Source organism: Ictidomys tridecemlineatus, chromosome 3 (genome assembly GCF_052094955.1).
Source record: "Ictidomys tridecemlineatus isolate mIctTri1 chromosome 3, mIctTri1.hap1, whole genome shotgun sequence".
NCBI classification, from domain to species: Eukaryota; Metazoa; Chordata; class Mammalia; order Rodentia; family Sciuridae; genus Ictidomys; species Ictidomys tridecemlineatus.
In genome coordinates this window covers 72,458,151-72,486,129 of record NC_135479.1, presented here as the reverse complement: position 1 = coordinate 72,486,129, position 27,979 = coordinate 72,458,151, and the positions used below count along the sequence as shown (strand labels likewise).

General features: G+C 44.6%; 1 long non-coding RNA gene across 4 annotated transcripts; it reads right to left on the bottom strand.

Moving 5' to 3' along the window:
* Window positions 1-852: 852 nt before the first annotated feature.
* LOC144376239 (uncharacterized) lies at window positions 853-27,979 on the bottom strand. Of its 4 annotated transcripts, XR_013436475.1 has the most exons (5): window positions 27,484-27,979; window positions 26,930-27,016; window positions 3,201-3,438; window positions 1,495-1,526; window positions 853-1,008 (listed from the first exon to the last, which is right to left on the bottom strand). It is a non-coding gene; the product is annotated as an uncharacterized LOC144376239 (long non-coding RNA). The 4 variants fall into 4 exon arrangements; XR_013436474.1 differs by lacking the exon at window positions 27,484-27,979 and having other exon boundaries at window positions 26,930-27,197; XR_013436473.1 differs by lacking the exons at window positions 853-1,008; window positions 1,495-1,526; window positions 3,201-3,438 and adding exons at window positions 13,924-14,083; window positions 14,536-15,307.

The following is a 27,979-nucleotide window of genomic DNA, read 5'->3' as shown; positions in this document are numbered from 1 at the left end:
AAGATACTTTTATAACAGACAGACATTTATTTATTCAGGTAGGTAGAAGTACTTTTGACTTTACTTTATTTGAGGAAGCTATTATTTAGCTTTTGGGAGATACATTTCTGGGTTAGTTTTTTCTATCAGAAATTCAATACACATGATGAAAACCCTTGAAACTGTCTCACAGCTTACTGATGCTATTGCATTTAAAAGTTTTCATTTCTATCTTTATGTTTCACTGTGGTAGTTTCCACTGAAATAATCTATCATTAATCAAGTCTCAAAATATTTTAACAAATATAATGGCTACCCCCTCCCTTTCACTTCAAAGAGCCAGTTGTAAGGAATATAGAAAACACAGCCTTCTGTCATGAGATGGGAATCCAATGGCGGTCCTCAGAGCCACCACATCACAGTCCAGCCCCCTTAGTACTTCTCTCCCTGGCTCCACCTGAGCTCATTACTGTTGAAATTCTCCTCAGCTGGGGAGGAATTTCACTCTCCACTGTCTTTCGAATGCCATCAAGGCTTTGAGAGAAATGTCAAAATGAGAAATAGAGTACATAATCTGGGGAAGAGGAAAGATCTACGTTTTAGGTAGAAGAGTTACCCACATTATGAAACAGAGAAAAAACAGAGCAATAGATGATCTCTCTGGAAAAGAGGACAAAACATGGAAAGAAAAAAACAGTGAGTTAAGTATTCTAACTTTTAAAGAAGCCATCGATTTTTATTTTTCAAAAAAGTGGTTTTTGATGAGTACTCTTTAGGTAAAAACTTTAATCTTAAATTAATCTTCTCAGAGTAAAATATTTCAAACTTGAAGCTTTTTGAAATTATCTCTGAAATTCAAATGCAAACAGCAGTTTTTTCAACACACATGCACAGATGTGCACACCAGGGTCATTAGTCACTCACTGGTCTTGTATGGCCATGTCATGGGACAGTGAAAGGCTGCACCTCTCCATCACCATCATCTTCCTCCATTACTATTGCTAATGTTTCCGGCCCCTTGGTGTTCAGCTATGTTCAGGAGCAAAGGAAGACAAGCCAGGAAAAGACAAAGATTAACATGTGACCAGGTCTCCTTTTATTAAACATACTTTAAGAAGTTATTTTTTCCATAGCTAATTTTTAAATGACTAAACCTCACTGGTTACAATATATTCAATTAAAAAATAAAGATGATTTTCTGAAATATGGAAAAGTAAATAAGCATATATATATGATAAATATTCTTGAGTGCTATTTAGAAACATTAAATATTTCTTTACTTCATTTTATTTTTTTAAACATTTTTTTAAAGTTGTTGATGAACCTTTATTTTATTTATTTGTATGTGGTGCTGAGAATCGAACCCAGTTTCTCATGCATGCCAGGCAAGCACACTACCACTGAGCCACAACCCCAGTCCTACCTCTTATTTTAGAAATTAAAAAAATGAAAAACAGGTTTCTTTTGGTAACCTTAATTAAAGCAAGAACTATGAGAAATACATCATCAACTTACTGCAGGTGTTCCAGAAGGGAAGCAATCCTTCTCTGAAAATAAAAGGGAAAGGAATGTTAACAATTTACCAAAGAAACCATTTCTATGACAAAAAGAAAAATAATATAAAAGAGGAGCATGTGAAATGTGTTAAAACCAATTTCATTTTAAGTAGAATTACTTCTCTAGAAATATGATAGTAATAGTAACTTAAAAATAAAATTTATATAAAACTCAGCTACTAACTCTTTAACTTAATGAAACCTTAAAAACACATTTTAAAAAAACTGAGTTGATCATTCAAATGACTGGATTTCATGGAATGTAAATTATACTTCAATCAAGTTATTAAAATGTAATGGAGTCCTGGCCTGGTAATTCCAAGTCTATAATCCAAGGGGCTCAAGAGGCAGAGACAGGAGGATCTTGTGTTCCAAGCCAGCCTCAGCAATTTAGCTAGGTGCTTAGAAACTCAATGCGACCCTGCCTCTACATAAGATACAAAATAGAGCTGGGGATGTGGTTCAGGGGTTGAGTGCCCCTGGGTTCAATCCCAGGTACCCTGTACCCACCAAAGTGTAATGAAAACCATACCCACCCAAGCTGTATTAAAATAAAACATTCCTTGTTTAAGATACTTTCTTAAGCAGTAAAGGTGATATGACAAATATTCTTGAGTACCAAGGAGCAAGGGGATATAAAGCCACCAAACATGGCAACTGGGAAAAGAATTATATTTGACATGGTTTGTTTCTTTGTAAAATGCAACTTACTAGTTGACGCAGAAGTTCTAGGTAAAAGTAAGATGTTTTCCTAAGGATACCAGGTAAGTTTTTTATAGAAAAAGTCAAGATCAGTAATACTTGCAAAGAAGTCTACTTCTTTTTTAAACATAGCCTTTATCTCTGTGATGATGTAAACACATTAAATACAATTAATCCAACCACATATGATTTTTGCATACTTAGATTATTTTTTAAAACTATATATATGACTTTAGAGACAGAAAACATATTAAATAAAAATTATGAATCTTGGGGTTGTTATGGGCAAAATCTACCCAGAGAGAAATGGAAGAAATGATTTTGCATCTTTTAATGTATAGTGCAAAGAAGTGAAAGCAGGAGAACCAGCATGGGGGAGGAGAGTCTAAATAAATCTCCAAAGACATACCAGGGATCAGTCAACCAACTGTACCATGTGGACTTCATTCCGATGCTGCCTTACACAAACTGTTTTTAAAAATCCAGTATACTTCAACTCTTACCCACTTAGATTCTAATTCTGAGGAATAAGTACTTCTTTGAGGTAAGGTATTTATTTTTATGTATTTGAATGTAATTTTTGAATAGAAAATGCTTTTTATTTCAAGGTCTATGCATTTATAAACAAAAATTCCTTCTAGGCCAATGACAAAAAACATATCTCTAGCATAAACATGTCTAGAAATCCACAATTTTTTCTTCTCAACTAAAAATCATTTAAACCCATGAGGAGGAAAAAAAACCCAAGTAAATATAACAACATGGAACAATCGTGAATCCCACTATCATGTTGAAGTATAATGTATAAGAAATATGGAGGAAAATGTAACAGATCCAATTCCATTTGTAACAAAATTATGAGATCAATGAAATTCTCAATCTCCAGATGATGTTCAAGAGCCTTCCCAAGAGTTGACAAAAAGCAGTATCTATGCAGGAGAAAGTAGGAAAAATACAGTTTACCTTTTATTTTTCTAGAAATGATCTTTTTATCTATCAGTGCTTCACAAGTTTCCATGGGATTCAGTCTTTTACCACTGTCTGAGGTCTCACCAGTAGGAGGAAATCTGAGATTTTTCTTCTTCAAGGTGCTGGCATTATAATACTTGTTGACACCCCGCACAGCTAGAGGATGCTCCATTGGCTTTCCTTTGAGGACCCTGAAGGTTTGTGGCAACTGAGCCCCCTGCTCTGGCATGCCCTAACAAAGAGAAATTCAGACATGACTTGTGGTTTGAATTGCTCTAATACTACCAATTTTCAGAGATAAACATCAACATACATAAAACAAACCCATACACATAATTTTAGATTTGACTAAAATTTGGTCTTGTTTTCTAATACTCTACTTTTCCATATTTATTTGTAAATCAACAGGAAAAGATCCAAACAGAGGAATGGAATGGAGTGCTGGGTTTGTTTGGGGAGAGGGACAGAACTGTTAAACTTCTATTTCCCCTTGTTCATCATCCACCAGAGTAGCTCCTAATTGAAATGGCTTAAGCCAAGAGCAAAAGTCAGGAGACAGCAGACAGAAAGAAGGATCCTTTCTTATGTCTGGTTCTTCTCTAGGCTTAGACAGAGAACCCAGGACGGCATGCCCATTCCAACCTCAGCAATTCAGGGAATACAAATGTAGGGTTTTGAAACCAAGAACCCACTTTATACAGTGATTACTGTTTCAGATCATTTTTGGTGGGGAGGAGGAGGAGTACCAGGGATTCAATTCAGGGGCACTCAACAACTCAGCCATACCCTCAGCCTTTTTATTTTTTGAGACAGGGTCTCAGTAAATTGCTTAGTTCCTCGCTTAGTTGCTGAGTCTGGCTTTGAACTTGCAAACCTCCTAAATCAGTCTCACAAGCTGCTGGGATTACAATCATGCCCTACTGAACCCAGAAAAACATTACAATTTTTTTCCCCTAAATTCATTTCAAATAATCTTGTAGTACATTACATGGTCATGCCATATTTTTAACCAATTTACTACTAATGATATTTGAGTTGATTTTTAATACATTTTGCTAGCTAAATAATGGGACAAAACCCATAATATGTGCTGTTCTCTGGTTCCCCAAGGACACACATGCTAAACATTCCATTTCTGAGTCAAAATGTATGTATGTGAAAAAGTACGATATTCATTTGTGATTTGGGATATACACATAAAGGTTTTTTATTTTTTTTTTTTATTTTTTTTTTTTTTTTGCTGTTTGGTATTTGGGATTAAACCCAGGGCATCAAGCTGGTAAGCACCTGGTAAACATTACCACAAGTTACTTGTACTCCCAAGGTCTTAATGTTATGGAGTCAAATTGGCTTTTCCCCCCCCCCATCTGCTGGACTGGGGACTGCATCCAGGGCTGTTTTAACACTGAGCTTCAGCCCCAGTCCCTCTACCCTTTTGCAAATTTGGGACAAGAGTCTTGTTAAGACGCCAACACCTGCATCAAACCTGTGATCAACCTACCACTACCTGGAGCCTCTGGGATTACAAGGGTGAACCAACCAATGTGCTTGGCTACACAAGTTATTATGATTATTATTACTATTATTATTCGGGATTTACGGTCTCACCATTTTCCCCAGGCTTATCTCAAACTCATGGACTCAAGTTATCTTTTTGTATCAGTCTGAAGAGTAGCTGGAAATACAGGCATGTGCCACAAAGCCCAGCTTTCATGTTTATTTTTAATAAAAATATTAGTTGTAGATGGACACAATACCTTTATTTTATTTATTTTTATGTAGTGCTAATGCTCTAACCTAGGGCTTCATGCCTGCTGGGCAAGCACTGTAACAGTGAGCCACATCCCCAGCCATAATGTTTTTATTCTTTAATTTGCTTTTGGAAGTACTAGGTATTGAAGCCAGGAGCATTATACCACTGAGCTACATTCCCAGCCCTTTTTACTTTGAGATAGGGTCTTGCTAAAACTGCCCAGGCTGGTCTCAAACTTATGATCCTTCTGCCTAAGCCTCCTAAGCTACTGGGATGATAGGCAGACGTCACTATGCCCAGTCATCTTAAATTGCTCTTTTTTATTCTGGGATTCCTATCCCATGTAAAATGTCTTATCAATATGAGATTGTACAGCCAAGTGTGGTGGCATGCACCTGTAATCCCCCATGCTCAGAAATCAGGAGCAGGAGAGTCACTGCAGCCCACAAATTTGAGACCAGTCTGAGCATCAGAGGAAGCCCCACCTCATACCACAAAAAAAATGGAAAAAAAAGAGATAAAAGTGGGGTACTCTAATAACTAACAGTGAGAAAATAACCCAAATTTAAATGTAAGGTCTCTGGTGTGGCTCAATGGTAGAGCTCTTGCCTAGCATGCTCAAGGACATGAGTTTTCATGCTTATTCATACTAGCCCCAAAGCAGAAATCTAAAATCTCCTAATCCTCCTATATAATGAATATATATATATATATATATATATATATATATATATATCTTTATATCTCTGTGTGTGTGTGTGTGTGTGTGTGTATGTGTGTACACACACTTTCCCCCAGCACTGGGGGGTTGAGCCCAAGGATATCCTACCACTTGGCTTTATCTCTAGCTGTTCTTATTTTGAGATACAGTCTTGCTAATTGCAGAGGCTGGCCTAAAGCTGCCTGAGTTCCTGAGTTGCTGGAATTAGTCATGTGCCACCAAACCCAGTTTACAATCCCTTTTCTAGCCAGTCCAGTGGCGCATACCTGCCTTCCAGGACTCAGCACACTTACATAGGAGGTTTGCTTGACCTCAGAAGTTCAAGACTGGCCTGGCCAACATACTGGGAACTCCACCTCAAACAAACAGAAAACCCACAAAACTGATGGTCAATTTTTCTTTCCTTTTCCACATCTGAGGATTGAATTCAGGGGTGTGTTCCCATTGACCTACATCCCCAAAACTTTTTTTTTGATACAGAACACAATTCTCTTTAAGTTACTGATCCTTGACTTGTGATCCTCCTGCCTCAGTTTCTTGAGTAGCTGAGCTTATAGATGGGCACTCCTGTGCCCAACTGTATTATCACTTTTCAAGTGTGCAGTAAATTAACTGGAACAACCTTATTGACCATTATATCTCCAAAACTTACTCATGTTTAACTGAAACTTTGTAATTTCTGACAAATCTAATAGCCTATTAGGACTCATAATAAACAAGTTCCCTTCCTATTATATGGAATCCTTTCCGGCCAAGAGTCAGGCAGTGTTGGTTCATGAGCTTGAGTCTCCAGAGAGCAAGGATCTTCCCTTCCAGGAGGGCTCTGTCCCAGCCCCTCAGAGCCTCCACCCACACTTCCCTGAACCTAGGACACATAGGCACAGCTGCCATAGGAAGCAGCACCAAACATGTGTATATAACAGACATGGGGTTCTTGGCACTCTCAACAGGGGAGTGAGGGCTCAGGAACAAGAGACCCCCACATGGGGCTCAAGAGATTAACTTCTGGTGCTTGTCCTGGCATTGCTGGGTGTGAAGGGAGAATAGGAGGCCAAGCCTCCCTTGGAAGCCTCCCAATGCACCACTGGGCTGATGAGAAGGTAAACACAGAGTCAGTACATGGGGGATCTCCCTACCCTCCACCCCACAACTCACAGTCAAGTCCCTTGGTGCCTAGAGTCAGGACAAGGGAGAGGGCTGGCACCACATTACTGCAAGAGACCATGGGGGACACTGTGGGTTACCCACCCCACTGTACACCTAATGCTCCACACAAATGTTTCACATTGTATGTCAAAAATTTCCATAAATAAAGAATCTGGAGTGCTGGGGTTGTGGCTCTGGGGTAGAGTGCTTGCCTCGCATGCATGAGGAACTAGGTTCAATCCATGGCATCACATAAAAATAAACAAAATAAATATGTGTCCATCTACAACTGATATTTATACATGTACATACATATACACATGCACACATACACCACACATACACACACACATATAAAAGAAACAGAATTTTCTTTAAAACATAAACTACTAGATTAGTCTCAGTCCTCATTAATAGATGAGAAAACTGGGGACCAAAAAAGTAAGGACTGGCACAAAGCCAACCAGAAAGTGTGTTTCAGTCTTTTCTCTTTCTCTATCCAGGGACACCTGGGTGTGCTCTGAAGCCCTGTGACCTGGACCCTGCACCCTCCAGGTCCATAATCCCACTCCTTATGCTCCAAGTGCTTCAGCTTCAGGGCCAGCCCTACATCCGGGGCTTCCCCCAACACATGTGCAACCACAGATCCTCATGATTCAAAGCACACCCGATACTCCTTACCTTCTGTACAGGTGCAGCCTTGTCACTACTTTGGGGGGCCTGAGTGGTGCACCTGGGCCAAAGGAGGTCTTTAAGGTGTTCTTTTGGCCCCCAGTTGGTCCCCTGGTCCACCTGAATGCAGACCGCCTCGGACATGTACCTGGGAAGCAACAGGCCAAATGCAAGGAGTCACTACCCACCTTGGCCTGGTCTCCCTGACCACTCTCACCCTCAGCTGGGAAAACACAGAGCCCAGGAGCCTTATCCAGGCTGCCATTCCCCTCGAGCACATTTCTTGGGGCAAGAACCTATAACACCAAGGAAGAGTGAAATTCCCAGAAACTCCCAGAGTGCCCTGGAGAAAACCCCAAAGGAAAGGAACAGGAGTGTTAAGGCTGGGAGCTGGGGACAGAGACCAGGGAACTAGACCAAGCTTCACATCCCCCCCACCAGCCCCAGGGTCCACCACTTGAGCCCTTGGTTTACCAACTTACTTAGGTCCCAAAGGTGCACAGAGTGCGATGTAACAGTTTGTTGGGCAGCCCACATTGAATGCCTTGTCATACTGGAGGGAGATGAGGAAGGGAAGAGGAGCTCAGAATCAGCAGGACTGGGTACGGCCATCTCCCAGGGACCCTCACTAAGTTGGTCAGTCAAGCCAGGGCTCAACCTGGGCCTGTGGCCAGGCTCTAGGTACAGGGGTGCCCAAGAGTGACCCAGGGCCTCCTGTATTCCCAGGCTCCCAGGAAGCGTGACCTCCCTCGACCCACTTTTGAGCAGCTGTCCCCAGACAGTGCTGACTGAGCACCCACCTCTCCTGCCTTCTCAGGGCTCTCAACCCCTAGTGCTTCCCTTTGCAGGATCCTTACTCTGTCTCCATTGGCCTCACCTGTCCTCTCACCTCATCCTTCCAGGTACATTTTAAGGTCTGTCTCCTGGTGTTCTGCTCAACTGATCCAAAGATCGTGTCACCACCCCACTCCCACTTGACTGTCTTACCACTCGATTTTTCTAAAAATCTACCTTCATTGAGTTTCACTATGAAGGAGACCAGTGGCAGCAGAGGATGCCCAGACATATTTCCCTAGTCAAAAAATCAGATTTTCCAAGAAAATCTGAGCTAAAGACCTTCAGTACACAAAGCAGGAAAGGTCAAGCTCAAAGTTCATGTCCTTCCCAGGACTCTGACTGGCTTCTCCTCTCCCTTATTCTACTTTCTCTTTCCCCTGAGTCCATCCATCAGCCTCGACCACTCCTCCTTCCAGAACAGGTTGAGTTTCACCCCAACTTCATGAGCTTTAGGTAGAAAATACTCTGTTATAGTGGAAAGTGGCCCAGCAGCACCTCTATCCACCCCAAGTCTCCAATGGCCTACACATGAAGACTTTCATCTTCAACACTCTCCTCTGCCGAAGGAAAGACGATTCCACATAAGAACAGCTCTGGAATATGTCCAAAAAGCAACTCGAATCAATGTCCTCTATGAGGTTCTGCCTCCTTTAAGGTGTTCACAGCATATAAGAAATGAGTATACCACCAGGTACAGTGGCACACACCTGTAACCCCAGGGAATTGGGATTTTGAGGCTGGAGGATCACAAGTTCAAGGCCAGCCTCAACAACTTAGCAAGGCCTTCAACAATTTAGTGACACCCTATCTCAAAACAAAATAGAGCAAGGATTAGGGATGCAGCTTTGGTGGTAAAGCACCTGTGGGTTCAATCCCTAGTACCAGAAGAAATAAATTAATAGCAGAGCATTAAAAAATTACAGAATCTTTAAACTTTGAGAAAGAATATTTGATTAGATATATATCATGTGTAGAAAATATTGATCGTACATAAAGTATAGAAAATGTTTAAGGAATGAGAGTAAATTTCTAAGAACTGAGCAGTAAATGTGAATACCGTCCTCCCCCCACATGGAACTCTATCACACACAACTGGAATCCAACAGCTCTGAGGCACCCAGACCAGCCTCTCTCACTGGCTCCACTCTTGGGGCTCCTGTTCCAATTCTGTGTCTCAAACACCCTCACACTCCACAGGACCAAAATTCAGCAGCATCTTCTTCTTGCCCCATCTTCTGCCCAACTTTCTGTTGTCTCTTCTTCTTCTCCTTATCCTGGGGCGTCAGGACACAATTCTTCTCTCTGTTCCTTTCCTCTTTCCTTCTATCCCCAAATGTTGATTCTTCTGTTTGATGGTTCACTCATTGATTCAGATGTCTTTTCTCTGTGTGCTGGGGATTGAAGAATTCAGGGCCTTGCACATGCTAAGCACACACTCTACCACTGAGATGCACCCCCATCAGAAATATTTCAGGGCATCAAAAATGCTTGGGTCCAACCAGGCAGGGTGGCACACACCTGTAATCCCAGTGATTTGGGAAACTAAGGCAGGTTTGAGACCAGCCTCAGCAACTTAGTGAGACCCTGATTCATAATAAAAAGTAGCAGGGACTGGGAATGTAGCTCAGTGGTAAAGTGCCCCTGGGTTTAATACCGAGTAGCAAAAAAACAAAGCCCTGTCACTGCACTGGGGATGGAAAGCACACCGCAAACAGCATGGCCAGCCTACTTTCAGTGGGTGAGGGCAGCTGCAACCTGAGGCCCTGTGCACCAAGGGGAGTGGAATGGGTAGAGCATAGAGAGAGTTTCATGGGAACCATGTAGGCAACCCAGCTCACACCACCCAGGTACATGCAGAGGAGAAGCCCAGAGAGTTAAGTGCTGAGACAGCGACTTCTGGTTTCAGAGGCTGTGTCTAGACCAGAAAGAGTAGTCTGAAGATGTCTGCTGAATTTGGCCATTAATGAGAGCATCATCCTGACAGCAAGGGCTGGGCTGGGCTGAGCTGGGCCAGGAAGTGAAGGGGGAGCTAGTGAACAAGGTCAACTCTTTCAGGAAATAAGGCCCAGAAGGTACAACAGGTGGAGTGGAGGCCTGAGATGTTAAGGCTGGGACTTGTATGACTTTTAAGATGAGCACAAACATGTGTAGATGACCATGGGAAGGAATGGTAGTGATGTAACAGTAGCACACAGGGCACTCTCTGGTGCCATCCACTCTTCTATGAGGTTTACATGAATTAACCCACAATTCCCTGTTTTACAGATAGGGAAATTGAGTGACCAGGGGCTGAGTAGCATACCCCAGGTCTCCCTGCTGCTCAGTTCTAGAGCTGCGATTTGAACTTATGTGGTCTTCACCAGAGTCTTTGCCACCAACCACCAAGCAAGTGAGTCTAGGAGGAGTTGCAGTCAGGGAATAGAGTATGGTGGGAGTGAAAGTTGGAGCATGAAATCAGTGCCTGAAATTAGTGCTGCCATTAATAGAAAGGAGCCCTGTCTGGTGAATCTTAGAGGGCAGACCACATTTAGGTCCCTTGAGACTTGGGGATCCTGGACTTGGAAGGCCTCACTCTGAGCAGAGGAGAAAGAGCAATGGACTATGGCCTGACCTAGGGCAGGAAAAACCACAAGATGGAGGAATGGAACAGGCTGCCAGGCAAACTCAATGATGGAGTGAAGCTGGAGAGAGGAGAAGACAGGCAGAGCACAGGGCTGAGGAATAAGGGCCAAGCACAGGAGTCACAGCTGGGAGGGAACCACATATGGCAGTGGTGGATGGGAGGTAATGAGCAGAAAGGCTCCTCTGTCTGTTCAGCTATCTCAGGGTCTGAAGCTTCCCCTCCCCCACTGATGCCGCCCACCAGTCTTCCTGAAAGAGCCTTTAGTTAAGTGATTGCCATACTAAAGGAATCCCAGGGCAAAGATGCCCACTATATCATTCCTAGTGGATTCTTAAAGAAAAAGCAATAAAGACACAGAAGGGGAAGAAAGCAATGAAACTGCTCCACAAGACATGAGGTTCCATTTAGAGTGAACAACAACGAATGCTGGGGAAGAAGCTCAGGGGTCGAGCACCCCTGGTTCGATCCTCAGTGCTGGAAAAACATCAACACTAAGGACTCCTGCTCTTTGGAAGATGCGATGAAGAAAATAAAATGTCAAGCCATGAATTGCAAGAAAATATTTGCAACACATACATCTGACTCCAGTATAGAGAACTCCTGAAACTCAATAAGAAAACAACACAGTTTTTTTTTAAATGGGCAAAGTTTGAAGCAAACACTTCACCATCAATATACCCATGGCTTATAAGACACAACAATATGCTCAACATCATTAGTCATTTGGAAAATACAGAGTGGAGCCCTAGTGATATACCACTACTCATTTATTAGACAGGCTACAATTTGAAAACAAAAAAGAATAGTGACCAATGACAGTATCAAATGCTAGTGAGGATGTGGAGCAACTGGAATTCTCATTCATTGCCGGTACAAAATAGAAACAGTAGAGTTGTTTTCTAAAATGTCCCATATGTTTATCTCATGACTCAGCAATGCCACCCTTAACAATTTACCCAACAGAAATGAAAACTTATGTCCACATGTCTATGCATCAATGGTTGTTGTAGCAGCTTTATTTATAACTGCCTGAAACTGGCTGGGCACAGTTCCCCATGACTTTAATGGCTTGGGAGGCTAAGGCAAGTGGGTGACAAGTTCAAAGCCTCAGTAACTTAGGAAGGCCTTAAGCAACTTAGTAAGACCCTTTCTCAAAATTTTAAAAATTTTTCAAAAAGAAAACATAAGGGTGCTGGTTGTGGGGTGGGTGAGGCTGGGATTGTTGCTCATTGGTTAAGCACCTCTGGGTTCAATCCCTGGTACAAAAACAAAACAAAAATTCTGCCAAAACCTAGATGCAAAGTAAAAATACTTCAATTGGTGAATGTACAAATAGTCTGTAGGGAAATACATACTACAAGAAACAAAAGACAATAAACTACTGATATGAGCAACTACATAGATGAATCTCAAATGCATCATGCTCAGTGAATGAAGCCAGACTAGAAAGCCCAAAACACCATTGATGCATGATTCCGGAAAGAGAGAAACCACAAGGACTCAGGGAGAGAAAATGACAAAAAGAGATGAAAGGATTTTCTGGGGTAGTGAAACTGGTTAACCTTGATCTTGATGGAGAGTACACAGTCATTTGTCAAAATCCCTAACTATAGATGAAAAAGGGTGAATTTACTGTTTCTAATTACCCCTCAATGAATGACATTTTCACAAAATTTTTCATGGCTCCCAGGTCACCTTGTCCTTGAACTAGGATCTATTTCTTCATCATTCTGTTAACACCCTACTTTCAGATTTCTGTGCCTTTCTACAAAATTGTACCTCTCACAGTCAATGCCCTCCTGTCTGCCTCTCCAAAAGCACACCTAGGACACAGAGAGTGGCATGTTCTCCTCTACAGCGTAGGCTTCGCCAAACTCCCAGTCTCTTCCAGTTGGCTACACCACTCAGGACTGACCCCTTGCTCAGAGTGTTCTTGGTGTCTCCTAGTGTTTTTCTGATGGCAGGTTGCTTATCAACACAAGTGCATGATGCACTTACTCACCCCTACACTCATCCCTCAAATAACCACCACCTAGAACACCCAGCACACAGTAGGCTTTCTTTTTTTTTTAAGAATTTTTTAATATTTATTTTTTAGTTCTTGGCGGACATAACATCTTTGTATGTGGTGCTGATGATCGAACCCAGGCCGCACGCATGCTAGGCGAGCGCACTACCACTTGAGCCACATCCCCAGCCCACACAGTAGGCTTTCAATGCAATGCACCCAGGAGGCAGAATGGCCCCAAGCTCCAGGGTATAGAAATATCTGAGCTGCATCTTCAGAGGTGGGTCTGGAAGGACTCATGAGGCATCATCAAGGCCAAGGGCAGTGGAGAAAGTGCACAAAGTGTCTAATTGAAGAGGTGCAAGATGCCTCCACACAGCCAAGGGCACACACACTCACCACTTACCTTCTCCTCATAGGGTCGCCTTGTGGTGCCCACCGCCACTGCCTTGATGAACAATTGCAGGATGACCGGGACCAGGAAGGCCCCAGCGGGTACAGCCACTAGGATGCTGTGCACAGGCTAAGAAGGGAAGCCATGGAAGAGCTCCTCCCTGGCCCCGCTTTTGACCTCACTGCTCCCTCCTTACCTCCCGTCCCAGGTAGCACTGCCCATGGCTCTCCTTCCCTGGACTGGACAGTTAGTCTAGTACAACCAAGGGAAACCTCCCTCCACCACACTGTCCTCCCACCTGTCCCTTTTCAACATTCATTACCCTACTCTGTGGGCCCCTAGATTCTTAACTCCACAGGCATCCTATTTCGTCCATGTTCCTGACTCCACTGGCCTTCCAAATGTCCTTCACAGGTCCTGCCAAGTGACTTCTCCCTCTAGCCCCACCCACGTCAGCCCCTCCCCTGTCACCCTGGCCCTACTGGGCTGTTTGCCCCTCCCTCCCCACCACATCAGCTCTTCCCAGTGTGGGCCCTTGGGACTGTGTGGATACGTCATGATTTTGTCCAAAAATGCCATGTTTCTCCTGCGTATGATGAAAACCACGCAGGTGGCCAGCACGGTACCCAGATAGAGGCACAGGGACACGAGGAGTAGCAGGTAGAGCCGGATGTTTCAGTGCCCCACGCAGTTATTCACCCACCTGCAATGGTGGTCGAACTCCTAGGGGAGAGGAGACAGGTCCAAGGGTCCTTCTGGAATGGCCTCCATCACTCCCTAATCCTGGGGCCTCCCCTAACGCAGCCCTCTAGGCCGCCTGCTCTTGACCTTACATAAGGGTTCCCATCTCAGTGAGAGCACAGTTAGGACCCCATGGCTCATCAAGTCACCTGTCCTGAGTGAGGTCTTTAGAGACAAGAACTGCCTGGTTTCACGTGGACCAGGACATGAAAACTCTGGGCCTCCATTTCCTCAAGTACTGGAAAAGGATGAAAAAAATGCCCTTTCACTACCGGCTGTCTGCTCTTGTGAGCCATGTTCCCAGAGTGCCACATGAAGCACTCTGGGAACATGGTCTGATACCCCCACCTGGCCCACTCATGATGTGAGGTTCCTGGTCCTGGCCAGGTGCACGGAGATAGGTTGGTGAGTGGACAGGGAGGAGGAGCACTCACCTCCACACAGATGTCACACCTTTTGCAGTGGAAGGTTCGGGACAGGCGGTGAAAATAACACGTGGGACACCACGGCATGTGGTACAACTTGCCATTCACTCGTGCCATGTATACAGTCTCAGGGTACTGCTCGAAGGCGCCTGGCAGGGGGAGAGGTGTGGGCAGTGGAGGAGGCCCTTGTATCACTCTGATACTCGGGGCAGCCCCATAGCATCACTGGGCATCAAGAAGGTGGGGAGGAGGAGGGCAGGGGAACCCCAGTCCCTGTTGAGCAAGCTGACCACTCAGATGGGCGGCAGTCAGAGAGAAGGGCTGTCCAGCACAGGAACTCTACATGGAGCTCCCCCTGTGGAATAGTGATCAGTGCTTGGGGTTGGGTGTGAAATGGGAAGGAGGAAGGGGGAACTGCGTGGTTGGAAGAGCCTGCTGCCTCTCTTGGCCCGTCCTCCCTTCTAAAGCAACTGGAAAACATCCAGGATTCTGTTTTTCACACTTCAGTGGCTTGGGAAATGAAGTGCCAGGGCCCAAGTAATAGTGACAGGGTAAGAAGGGATCCTGAGGCCACAGGTGGGGTCAGCCCTTTACAAATGACCCCTGTAGGCACCAGCCTTGGGGTGCCACCTCCCTCTCCCAGGAGTCCGAGGCCTTACCTCTGTGCAAGATTCCTGGGTCTGAAAAATTCATGCCAATGAGGCTATACAAACTCAGGAGGCAGAGAAGTCCGGAGACCACTGGGTAGGCCCACTCTACATTTTGAGCCAGTGCTCGGCCTCTGAAATCAGAGCCAGACTCCTCCGTTCTAGTCGGGGGCAACCCAGAGCCCCCATGAAGCCCGGCTCACCTGAGGTCAGACCCACACACCTTAAGGACAGATCTGAATATCCAGGCTAGAGACAGACCCCATTCCTTCCACCAAATGTCACCAGCATTACCAGCCTCCAACAGTCCCCCCAAATCCTCAGGCTCCCCACATCTCTGTGCTTCCCACTAAATATCCTTTTTCCCCTCTTGGCCTCCCTCCACCTCCCTGCCTCTGCACTCTCACTGTCTATTTCCCTTCTGTCTCTTTTTGAGAACCCACAGCTGGCCCGGAGACTCACGGAAACATAAAGAACACAACACTTAGAGACACCAGGGCTGCCACAGTGAAACAAGCCCAGAGGCTTGAGAATAGCCAGGATCTGGCTGGGGGTCAGGGTGGGGAAAATAAATCATTTGATACAGTCATGCTGCGATGCCTGCTCTCAAACAAATGAGAGCCAACCGCTCCTTCTCCTGGCTTGGCACCCAGAGTACCATGACTACAAGTGTGACATCAGAGAGGTTCCGGAATGGGGGCTCTGGCTGCTTCCTGTGCCCACTGATATCAACCTTCCCCTGGCCTCACAACACACTTCTGGATGGGGACATCCTGCTCTTACAATGTGGCTTTGTTGGAGCTTGTGAGGATGGATGTAGTTTATCCCCCAAAGGTTCTTAGGCTGGAGGCTAGGTCCTCGGTGCGGCAGTGTTGAGGGGGTAGAACCTGCAAGAAGTGGGGCCTAGTGGGAGGTAATTTGGCCACTGGGGATGAGGCCCTTGGAAGGGAGTAATGAACTTCTCATGGGTCCCTGTTAATTCCTGTGAGAGGGGGTGTTATAAAAAGAACAAGACTCATCCTCCCCAGTTTCTGGCCATTCAGTCTCGACCCCTTGCATGTCTTCCCACCATGATGCCATTCACCATGTTGTAATCACTCTCACCAAAGATCAGTCTCAGGGGCTACCAAATGTTGGGTTCTGTGCTAAATAAACCTCATCTCTTTATAAAGTACCCATTCTTGGGTATTTTGTTAGAGCAACATAAAGCAGCTAATACAGAGACCATGTCATATGGTTTATGGGGAGAAGCTTGGTGATGGGTAGTTATCCCCCTTTCAGGCCCAGTGCTAATGGAAGTAGGCAGTGCTCCTCGCTTATCCTAGTGCCACTTCTTTCTTTCTGTTGTAACAAAGCTCCAATTTGGGGAGGAGGTAGCAAGCTACCAACTAAATATCTTCCCAGTTTCCTTCTCTTCCAGGGTGGGCTTTATGACATACTTCTGTCTCAACATAAAACATAAAATGAGCTGGGGATGTGACTCAATGGTTAAGCAACCCTCCATAAATCCCTGATGATGATGATGATGATAACATAATGATAATAATTTGTACATATTTATGGCATAAAACATATTTTGAAACATGTATACATATACATTATTTCATATTCTTTTTTGTGTTGAGAACCCTTGAAATCTACTCTCTGAGTCATTTTCCAGTGTATATAACATTATCAACTGTACTCATTCTGTTGTATGTTATTATTAACTGTAGTCATCTTATTGTACAATAGATCCCTTAAACTCATCCCCCTCATCTAAGTGCAATTTGGCCTCCTGGGACCAGCATCTTCCCCATCCACAGCCCAGCCACTCCTGGGCCCCTGGCAGTCACCATTCTGCTCTCTGTTTCTATGAGTTCAACTTTTATAGATTTCACATGTAGGTGAGATCATGTGATAGTTGTCCTATGCCTGGCTTATTTCCCCCAGTAAAATGTCCTTTGGCCTCATTCAATGCCACAAGTGACAGGACTTCTTAATTTTATTTAAAGACTAAATAGTGTCCCCTTATATTACTAAACCACATTTTCTATATCAACTCACCCACTGATAGACACAGCTTTTCCCATTTCTAGGTTCTGAGAATATTACTGCACTGAACATGGGGTGCAGATATCTATTAATACACTAATGGCATTTCCTTTGGATATATACCAAGTAGTTGGATGTCTGGACTGTAGGGTAATTTTTTTTTTTTTTTTTTGGTGCTGGGGATTGAACCCAGGGCCTTGTCCATGCATGGCAAGCACTCTACCAACTGAGCTCTATTTTCGAGTTTTAAAGAAACTTCCCATATTGATTTTCCTAATGACTAGACTAATTTAAATTCCACCAAACATTCTACAAGAATTCTAGTTTCTCTACATCCAGACCAGTACTTAATATCTTTTGTCTTTCTTTTTCTTTTATTTATACTCGAGTTGAACCCAGGGGTACATTACCCAGATACACAACTGCAGACCTTTTTAAGTTTTATTCTGAGATCAGGTCTCACTAAGTTGCTGAGGTTTACCTTGAATTTATAATCCTCCCACCTCAGCCTCTTGAGTTACTGGTATTAAGGCATGTGCCGCTGATTCTTTGGTCTTTTTGATAATAGTCATTCTAATAGGTGTGGGAGGGTATCTCATTATGATTCTAATTTGCATTTCTCTAAGGATTAGTAATGTTGAACATTTTTTTTCAGATTTATCTTGGTCAATTGTGTTTCTACTGAGAATGCAATGATGTTTGAGTCACAGTCTATCTTTAAATTTTATGTTGATTTATGTTTTAGCACAAGAAGGGATGACATGCATTGGGTCATGGAAAAAGGTCAGGAGTGGTTCTAGAATCATAAATACCAGGTCTATTGAGCTTTGTAGCAGACCATGCTAGCCTTAGGTTTTCTTTTCTTTTTTTTTGTTTTTTGGTTTTTTAAATTAGTTATATATAACAGCACAATGCATTTTAATTCATTGTACACAACTGTAGCACAACTTTACATTTCTATGCTTGTACCTGATGTAGCATCACAACATATGTGCATTCATACATGTACTTAGGGTAATGATGTCCATCTCATTCCACCATCTTTCCTATCCCCATGCCCCATCCTCACCTCTGCCTCCCCTTTGCCTCATCAAAGTTCCTCCATTTTTTCTTATCAGAGAGAACATTCAGCCTTTGGTTTTTGAGGATTGGCTTACTTCACTTAGCATGATATTCTCTAACTCCATTCATTTACCTGCACATAATTTTATTTTCTTTTAATGCTGAGTAGTAATATTCAATTAGGTATATATATACCACAGTTTCTCTATCCATTCATCTATTCACGGGCATCCAGGCTGTTTCCACAGTTCAGTTATTGTGAATTGAGATTCTATAAACATGGATGTAGCTGTGTCTCTGTAATATGGTGATTTTAAGTCATTTGGGAATAGACCTAGGAGAGGGATAGTTGGGTCAAATGGTGGTTCCATTTAAAGTTTTCTAAGGAATCTCCATACTGCTTTCCAGATTGGTTACACCAATTTGCAGCCCCACCAGCAGTGTATGAGTGTACCTTTTCCCCCACATCCTCATCAACATTTATTGTGGTCTGTATTCAACACACAGGGCACTTTCTGGTGCAGCCACTGTTCTATGTGGTTTACATGAATTATACCACAATCCCTGTTTTACATATAGGGAAGTTGACTGACCAGGGGCTAAGTAGTTACCCAAGGTCTTCCTGCTGGTTAGTTCTAGAGCTGTGATTTGGACTTATGAGGTCTGGCTCCAGAGACCTTGCCACCAACCACCAAGCAAGGGACTCCAGGAGGAGTTGCAGTCAGGGGGCAGAGTAGAAAGGGAGTGAAGTTGGAGCATGAGATCAGTGCCTGAGATGGGTGCTTCCAATAATGGAAAGGAACCCTGACTGGGGAATCCCAGAGGGCAGACCACATTTAGGTCCCTTGAGAATAGTGATCCTGGACATGGAGGGCCTCATTCTGAGCAGAGGAGGAAGGGCCTATGGCCTGACCTGGGGCTGGAAGAACCACAGGATGGAGGAAGGGAAAAGGCTGCCAGGCAAACTCAATGATGGAGTGAAGCTGGACAGAGGAGAAGACAGGCAGCCACAGGGCTGAGGAATAAGGGCCAAGCTCAAGAGTCACAGGTGGGAGGGAACCACATATGGCAGTGGTGGGGTGCTGAATAAAAGGATGGGAGGTAATGAGCAGACAGGATCCTCTGTCTTTTCAGTTGTCTCAGGGTCTGCAGCTTCACCTCCCCCACTGATGCTGCCCACCAGTCTTCCTGAAAGAGCCTTTAATCAAGCGATTGCCATACTAAAGGAATCTCACCACAGAGATGCCCACTCCTATCATTCCTAGTCAACACTAAGAAGAAAAAGAAATAAAAACACACATGTTGGAAAGAAGGAAATAAAACTGTTCCTCATAGAGGACATGATTTTCCAAGTAGAATAAATAACAACACTCAGTGGCAGAGCACCTCGATTCAATCTCCAGAACTGGAAAAACAACACCACTAAGAACTTCTGTTCTTCGGAAGATGCTATGAAGAAAATTGAATGAAAAGCCACAGATTGCAAGAAAAATTTGGAAAACATAGATCTCAACCCAGTGTACACAACTCATAACTTAGTAAGGAAAGAAAACAATATTTTTTAAAAGAGAAGTAGATTTGAGCCAACACTTTGCCAAAGACCTACCAATGGGCAAGAAGACATAAAAATAAGCTCAACATCATTGCTCACTAGGAAAACATAACCTGGAGCTTAAATGAGATGCCACTACTCACTTATTAGAAAGGCTTCACTAAAAAGAGAAAACAAAACAAGAACAAATGACAGTGTGAAATGTTGGTGAGAATGTGGAGCAACTGGAATTTTCATACTTTGCTGGTAGAAATTAGGAATGGTACAGTGATTTTGAAAGAAAAATGGCAATTTTCTACAGAGTTTCACCTACAGTTACCTTATGACTCAGCAATGCCACCCCTAAGAATTGACCCAACAGAAATGAAAACTTAGGTTTGCATGCCTGTACACCAATGTTTGTAGCAGCTTTCTTTATAGCTGTGAAAAACTAGCTAGGCACAGTGGCGCGTGCCTAAGTTCTAGCCACTTGGGAGGCTAAGACTGGAGGATTGCAAGTTCAAAGCCAGCCTCAGCAAATTAGCAAGGTTCTAAGCAATTCAATGAGACCCTGACTCAAAAGAAAAAAAAACCTTTAAGAAAAATAAAGGGGGCAGATGGATCAGAGATGCAGCTCAGTGGTTAAGCACCCCTGGGTTCAATCCCTGGTACAAACAAAACAAAACTAAAACACTGTGGAAAAACTAGATACAATGAACAGTCCTTCAATTGGTGAATGTATAAATACTCTGTAGGAATGCTATTCCCACTGTGGGCCCTTGGGACTGTGTGGATAGCCATGGCTTTGTCCAAGGATAATGACATCACTGTGGTGGCCACAAGGAAGACGATGCACATCACCAGAAGGGCACCCAGGTACAGGCAAAGGGACACAAGTAGCAGCAGGAAATGCCAGATGTTCAGATACCTCAAGCTGTTGCTCACCTGCCCACAGTGGTGGTCCAACTCCTAGGGGAGAGGAGGCAGACCTCAAGGGTCTATCTGACCTGACTTCCATCACCCCCAAATGCTCAGGTCTTCCCCAACTAAGCCCTCTAGGCTGCCTGCTCTTGGCCCTACACACAGGTTCTCATCTCAAGGACAACCTGGCATTTCCATGGTTAGGGCACAGTTAGCCCCATAGTATATCAGGTCACCTGTTCTGAGCGAGATTTTTAGAGACAAGATCTGCCTGGTGTCACTTGGAGCAGGACATGAAAACTCTGGGCCTCTGTTTTCTCAGATACTGGATGAGGATGAAAAAACACCCTTGCCCAACCAGCCGTCTGCACTTGTGAACCCAAGCAGGGTGGGGGCACATCAGACAAACACACTCAGAACCAGGAAACCCTACAACTAGGACACCCAGACCAAGACATGCAATGATCCCCAGGACCAGGCAGCAGTCAGCAAAAAAGGCTGGGAATCTAGTATCAGCAAGCCAGGGAAGGGCACAGTCACTGCCTTTCCTCCCCCTGACTCCACCAGGCTCAGCACAGAGGGGATGCCCTTTGCATGTCAGCACCTGTGCAAGCCTCCCAGGACAGGTGCAGAACTGGAGGCAATAACAGATGGAAGTGAGCAAGAGTAGCAGGGAGCCACTTTTAGCAGACTGGGAAGATGGTCTCATACCCACCTGTGGCCCACTTATGATGTGAGTTTCCTGGTCCTGACCAGGTGTCCAGGGATGGGTTGGTGAGTGAACAGGGAGGTGGAACACTCATGTCCACAAAGATGTTACAACAGGAACAGTGGAAGGTCTTGGGTGGGCAGTGGGAGGAGCAATGTGGGCACCAGGGCATTTGAAAGGTCCTTCGATACATCCAGGCCACATATGCTGCCCTCAGGGTTCTGTTTGACGGAGCCTGGCATGGGAAAAGTTTGGGGCAGTGACAAGATCCCCTTCTATCACTCTGCTGCTCAGGACAGCACCATAGCTGGAATGCAGGCATTATCTTCTTCTAGGATTATCTTCTATGTTGAAATATATATATTGTTAGAGAGGGACCTACCTTTGCTACTGAAATTTATTTCTTCATACTGTGCCTGCTCTTACAATGAAACCATGATATTAGTAGCAGGAAGAACTCTGGTAGCTCTTGTGCTATTTAGCTCCAACATAAGTGTAAAGAGTTTTGAGAACATTTGACTTTTAATTGATATTCTTCCCAGGGTAAATAAACCCTTTCTAGTCAGTGCCATAGAGATGTTGTCAAGACTAAAATTATACAATTTGATGTTGTCTGGGATGGACTGTTGAAATACATATATTTACATTGCTATAAAGAATCTCAAATGAAAACAATGAAATAATGAAATTGAGGGAAGAATTCACAACCCTGGGTACTGGCCTCCAAATACTTCACCACTTTGAAGATGGAAGAAAATATTCTTAGTAACATACTGACTTTTCCAGGTGAAACTGGCCTATACAAACAAAATTTGAATGTGTGATTTCACTTAAAATGTTTGTCCTGTCTCAGAGACCTGATACAAAACCAACCAATTCAATCAAATGCATAATCCTTCTCTTGGATTGCTTTACAAATAAGAGAGGACAGATGTTTTTAATAGAACAAGAATTTTATGCAAAATCTGAGCTTTACTATTCTTCATTGAGTGGGAGGAAAAGAGTGGAGGGAGTTTAGAAGGCTCTTTGAAGGAGAAGCCAAGTTATTAGAGCAAGCTCCAGGTTCTTTGAGACTCGTCTTCCTGTCTTTCACAGGGCACAGTCAGTACTTCCACAGCCTGTCCACCTGGGAGGAAGGCAAAGCATGGAGAGATGGCAGAGGGGGGAGACAGGCATATTTGAACATATGTGCTTGCTCTGAGTGCATGGGTGTATGATTGGCAAATGGGGAATAGACTGATAACATTTGAGTTTGAAAATGACTTTGAGCCCTGCTACACTAAAACTTGCTTTACCGTCTTGGAAGACAAATATGCCCGCATCTGTTTGTAAAGTTCTAACTAATCACTGTGCCACCCCACAAGCAAGTTCACAGAAAATGTTGTTTCCTTCAGGACTTCCCACTGGGTTTGCCCAAGAATTCTCTCCAGCTCTCTTTGCCTTTAGGAGCTTGGTGCTGGCAAAAGAGGGGAAGGAAGTAACCCACAGGGTCCTGCCTGAGGAGACTCCCTGCTTCCCCTCAATCTTTCACACCAACCAGTGCAGGGAGCCCACACTTGGGGCAGACTGGGGTCCTTTTGTTTTCTGACTGCATATGCTGCTTCACCTGGCCTCTCCTAAGAGCTTGTAGGGAGGTGGAAGGAGCTACTTGGAGTGCTTTCCTGCGAGCTGACCCCACACTTGGTCATCTCAGCCCACCAGAGAACTTCCAACATGTGAATCTTCAAAAGGAAGAAATCAGGATTGCTTTTGAGCTCCCTGACTTCTGCAGATTTGCCAGCCCTGTCCCTCAGGTAAGGCAGTGGGGTGCAGGAGGGACACACACCTGGCTAAGAAAATCTCCATGTGGTAAACAATCCTAGGTGTAACTCTTCTCCTTGGCTATGGAGAATTCTGTCTGTGGTACAAAGCTTCCACAAGACATAGTGGACCTGTGATGTTTCACTGTTTTACTTCCCAGAGATTTTTGAGGCTTGAGGCAAGGGCTAGTAAGAGGCAAAGCAACTTACCTTGACCTCAGAGCACTGCCACAAGTAGAAGAGCCATGTGGTAGAAGCAAAGTTAGTTTTAGAGTCTGTGTGCTTAGATAGGTGCAACTAACTTAGACTATGTAGAACTTTGTCTAACACTGCTTTTTTCCCATTAAAATGCTATTTTAAAATGTTCAATCCTATAGGAAAGTTTCAAGAACAGTAAAATGATGTGCACCATAATCTGTATACTTTTCTATATGTATATGATGTCAAGCAAAAATGAAAATTAGCATGACACCCATATGTATTCAGCTAAATTCATCAATTTTAATATTTTGCTATGTATAGGAAAATTTTCTTGTACCACCATACTAATATCACTTTGAGGAAATTTGATATTGATATGAAACTACTATCAAGGTATATATTCCATATTCAAATTTTCCTAAATCCATTATAGCTGGATTTTTTTTAAATATACAGGATATGATCAAGGATCACATGTTGCATTTTGTTGTCATTTTTCTTTAGAATCCTGTAATCTATAATGGTTTTCTGACATTTTTTATACAGCACTGACATTGTGGAAGTGTCCTGAACAGTTGTTTTGCAGAATTTGAATGTTTCTAATTGCCTCCTCATGATCTGTTTTAGGCAAAACATTTTCTACAAGAATTGGACAGATGATACTTATTTCATGGAGTAGGGGGTGGGAAACTTAACATCTGTTGTCAAGTACAGGTAATGTTGAACTTTTATCATTCAGTTAGCATGATGCTGTTTGATTGAGAAGTTAAAGTGTTGTCATTCTTGTTTCTCCTAATTTACTGCATATGCAAAAATAAATGTTGGTGAGGATGTGGGGGAAAATACACACTCATAGATTGCTGGTTGGACTGCAAATTGATGTAATCATCATGGAAAGCAGTATGGAGATTCCTCAGAAAACTTGGAATGAAACCACCATTTGACCCAGCTATCCCACTTCTCAATAGACTTAAAATCAGCATACTACAGTGATGCAGCCACATCAATGCTATAAAGTAGCTCAACTCACAAGAGTTTTACTATGGAACCAACCTAGGTGTCCTTCAACAGACGAACAGATAAAGAAAATGTGGTCAATATGCACAATGGAATATTACTCAGTTTTAAAGAAGAACAAAGTGATGACATATGCCAGTAAATGAGTGAAAGTTAAGAATATCAGACAAAAACAACTGATAATTAAATTTCCATGAAGCTTGAGTAAGACACACTGGACAAAATACACATCAAAGTATTTCAGAATGAAATACTTTGCACAGCAAAAAGGGAAATGCCAATGGATGAGTAATTGTACTTCCTGGGAAATAGTGAACTAAAAAGCAAAGTAAATGAGGACTTACAAAAATGGTTTCCATAAAAATGATTGATTTAAAATATGAAAGTTATTGATATATAAACAATGAATCATTACAAATCACCTAATTGTAATACAATAAAAGGTACAAGAAAAACACATAAATTATATGTACAGAATGTAGAGAATAGACTTATACTAAAAACTTGTAATTTACTCTTTTGGGGGGGACAAACAAAAGAAAACACTGGCAGATAATGTTTAGAACACAGCTTTTAAAATGATACACCATACACACAGCTTTAAAAATGATACATGTGTACTCCCATTTAAACCAGGTGTTCCTCTTTCTCCCTTCAACATCCCCCCATTCAGGTCAGCCCCCAACCAAAGTTTCCCTTCACACTTACTCCCCCAACAAGGCCCCACTATTGAAGCCAGGTACCGGCCCTAAAACCTCCACCACACAAACTCAGCTGCCTCCAGGAGCACCCAGGAACAGCACCCAAGTGCCTCTGCCCCACTGCCCTGCAACCTCTGCCACACCCACTCAGCTCATCTCAAGAGCACCCAGGAACAGCACACTAACTCCTATGCCACACTTCCCCACCTCAACAGGCCTTAGCACTAGTGCCCCCTCCAGGCACTCACTCAGAGCAGGCACCCACTACCCCACATAGCTGCCAGTCCCTCTGCACCTCTCCAGCCAGGGTGGCGCCCCCAGAGGCCTCACCACCTGTGTCTGCTCCAGTCATCACCTTGCAGCCACAGGCACTGAGTGCCCTCTCCCCACTTCCTACCCCACCTAGCCTCTGGTCCCAGGACACCTCTCCTGCAAGGGTCCAACTCCCACAGGCCTCAGAAAGAGGCCCCTCTCAAGGGGCCAGCACAGCATGCCCCCTCCACACACACTACCCCACCCAGCTCTAACTCATCTAGCTCCAGTCCCCAATGCCTCTCCAGCCAGAGCTGCGCGCCCCCTCCAGGCCTCAGCATGAGTGCCCCCTCAAGTAACTGCCTCGCAGAGACAGGCACAGTGTGCCCCATCACCACACATTACCCACCAAACTCCTTCACCACCGAGCTCCAGGCCCCTAAAACCTCTCCACCCAGGGCCATATGCCACATACCACTGGGGACACTGGAGTCCTCCCTACCTGAGACTGTCCTCATAAGTCCACAAAGACCAACAGGAGGTGGTGGTGAGGGCCTCCCTGTGGGAGGCCCAAAATCCTCACCAGGAACCATAAATGAGAACGGACGGCAAGGACACCTTCCCAGAGGGTGACATAGTCTAGGGGCAAGACTGGAGCAGCCCAGACAGCCATCAGTAGAAAGGATCTCTGTGATTTGAAGGCCCTAGCTTCTCCACAATCTGCAGTATACTTTTAGGCTGCCCAGAAATACACTGTGCAGATGCAGTTTGGGATAAGTTCCTGCATGAATCAGTGAATGTGTGCAAACTGCATGCACATGTGTGTCAAGGGCGGGGCTATGTGCTGGGATGTTCCCAGGCCCTACCTCACAGTTATAGAAACAGTTCATCCCTCCCAAGGTACTACCTCACCCAGCTCTGGTTCCCTAAGACCTCTCCAGCCAGGGTTGTGCCCCTACAAGCCTCAGGACGACTGCCCCCTCCAGCTACCCCCTAGCAAGAACAGGCACAGTGCACCTCTCCCCACAAAAGTTCCTACCCCACCAAGCTCCACCCCATTCAGCTCTGGTCTCCCAATAACTCTCCAGCCAGGACTGCGCCCCCACAGGCCTCAGCACAAGCATCCACTGTAGGCATTGCATTGCAGTGACAGGCACAGCAAGTACCCTCCCCATGTACTACCCCATCCAGTTCCTGGTGCCCTAACACCTCCCCAGTGAGGGCCTGTACCCACAGGCCTCAGCAAGAGCGCCCCCTCCAGGCATCTCCTCACAGGTACAAACACAATGTGCCCCCTCCCCACCAACTACCTCACCCAGCTCCGTTCCCCTGAAGCCTCTTCAGCCAGGGCGGTGCCCCCAAAGGCCTCAGCATGAGCTTCCTCTCCAGGCACCACTTTACAGAAACAGCGTGCCCCCTCCTCACACACTACCACACCTAGCACCTACCCCATCCAGTCTTGTCCCCCAACACCTCACCAGCCAGGGCCATACACCACACATTGCTGAGGACACTGGAGGTCTCCCTACCTTGGCTCTGCTCCCAGTTTCAGCAGGAAGGATCTCAGGTACTTGAGGAACATGCTTCTCCACTGTCTACTGGCCACTTCTGAATGCCTGGAAACTCAGAGCACAGAAACAGCTTGCAATATGCCCGCCCAAGCTTGTGTGCCTCACGCACTTGCCTGTGTGTTGAGGGTGGGGCTTTGCCCAGGAATGTTACAAGGTAATGTCTAGCAGCAACAGGCACAGTGCGCCTTCTCCCCAGACACTACCCCACCCAGCTCAGGTCCCCTAAGTTCTCCAGCCAGGACCCTTCCCCCACAAGCCTCAGCATGGTCACCCCTTCAGTCACTGCCTCAGAGCACACCCTCCCCTGCACTATCCCACCCAGCCTCTACCCCACGGAGCTCCTACCTCACCCACCTCTACCCCTCCCACCTCCTACCCCACCCTGCTTCTGGTTCCCTAAGAATTATCCAACAAGGTTCCTATCCCAAACAGGACTCAGCAGGGTCCGCGCATCCATGAACCACCTTACAGGGAGAGAGACACACTTTGCCTCCTCCCCATGCATTACTTACCCAGCTCTGGTCCCATGATGCCGCTCCAGCCAGTGCTGCACCCCACAAACTGCTGGACACACTGGTGCCCTCTCTACCTGAGGCTCTCCACTGGGATCCACAATGTCCAACAGGAACACAGTGGTGAGTGCCAGGCTGCCTTTGTGGGAGGCCTCGTTTTGACCCTTAGTTCAGTGAGGATTTATAGGTTTTTGGCAGGATACTCTATGCATTACAACATCACACAGCAAATCATTTCATACTGCGGGAAAATCAAACAACTCTTAACATTGATTAGCACATTCACTGGTGGGAACAAGTTGGGTAAGGGTGATTGGTCAGTTCAAGTGGTTGACACATTTGAAGTGATTGGTTTAGGTCACAAGGGGTTGCAAGACTATATACACTAAACTGCAGGGTTGCCTAATCATGTTATCAATCATTGAAACTCTTGGGAGTGTCACCTGGCATTTCAGATATTTTTCCTGTCTCACGCAGATTGGTAGTTGCTAGGGGG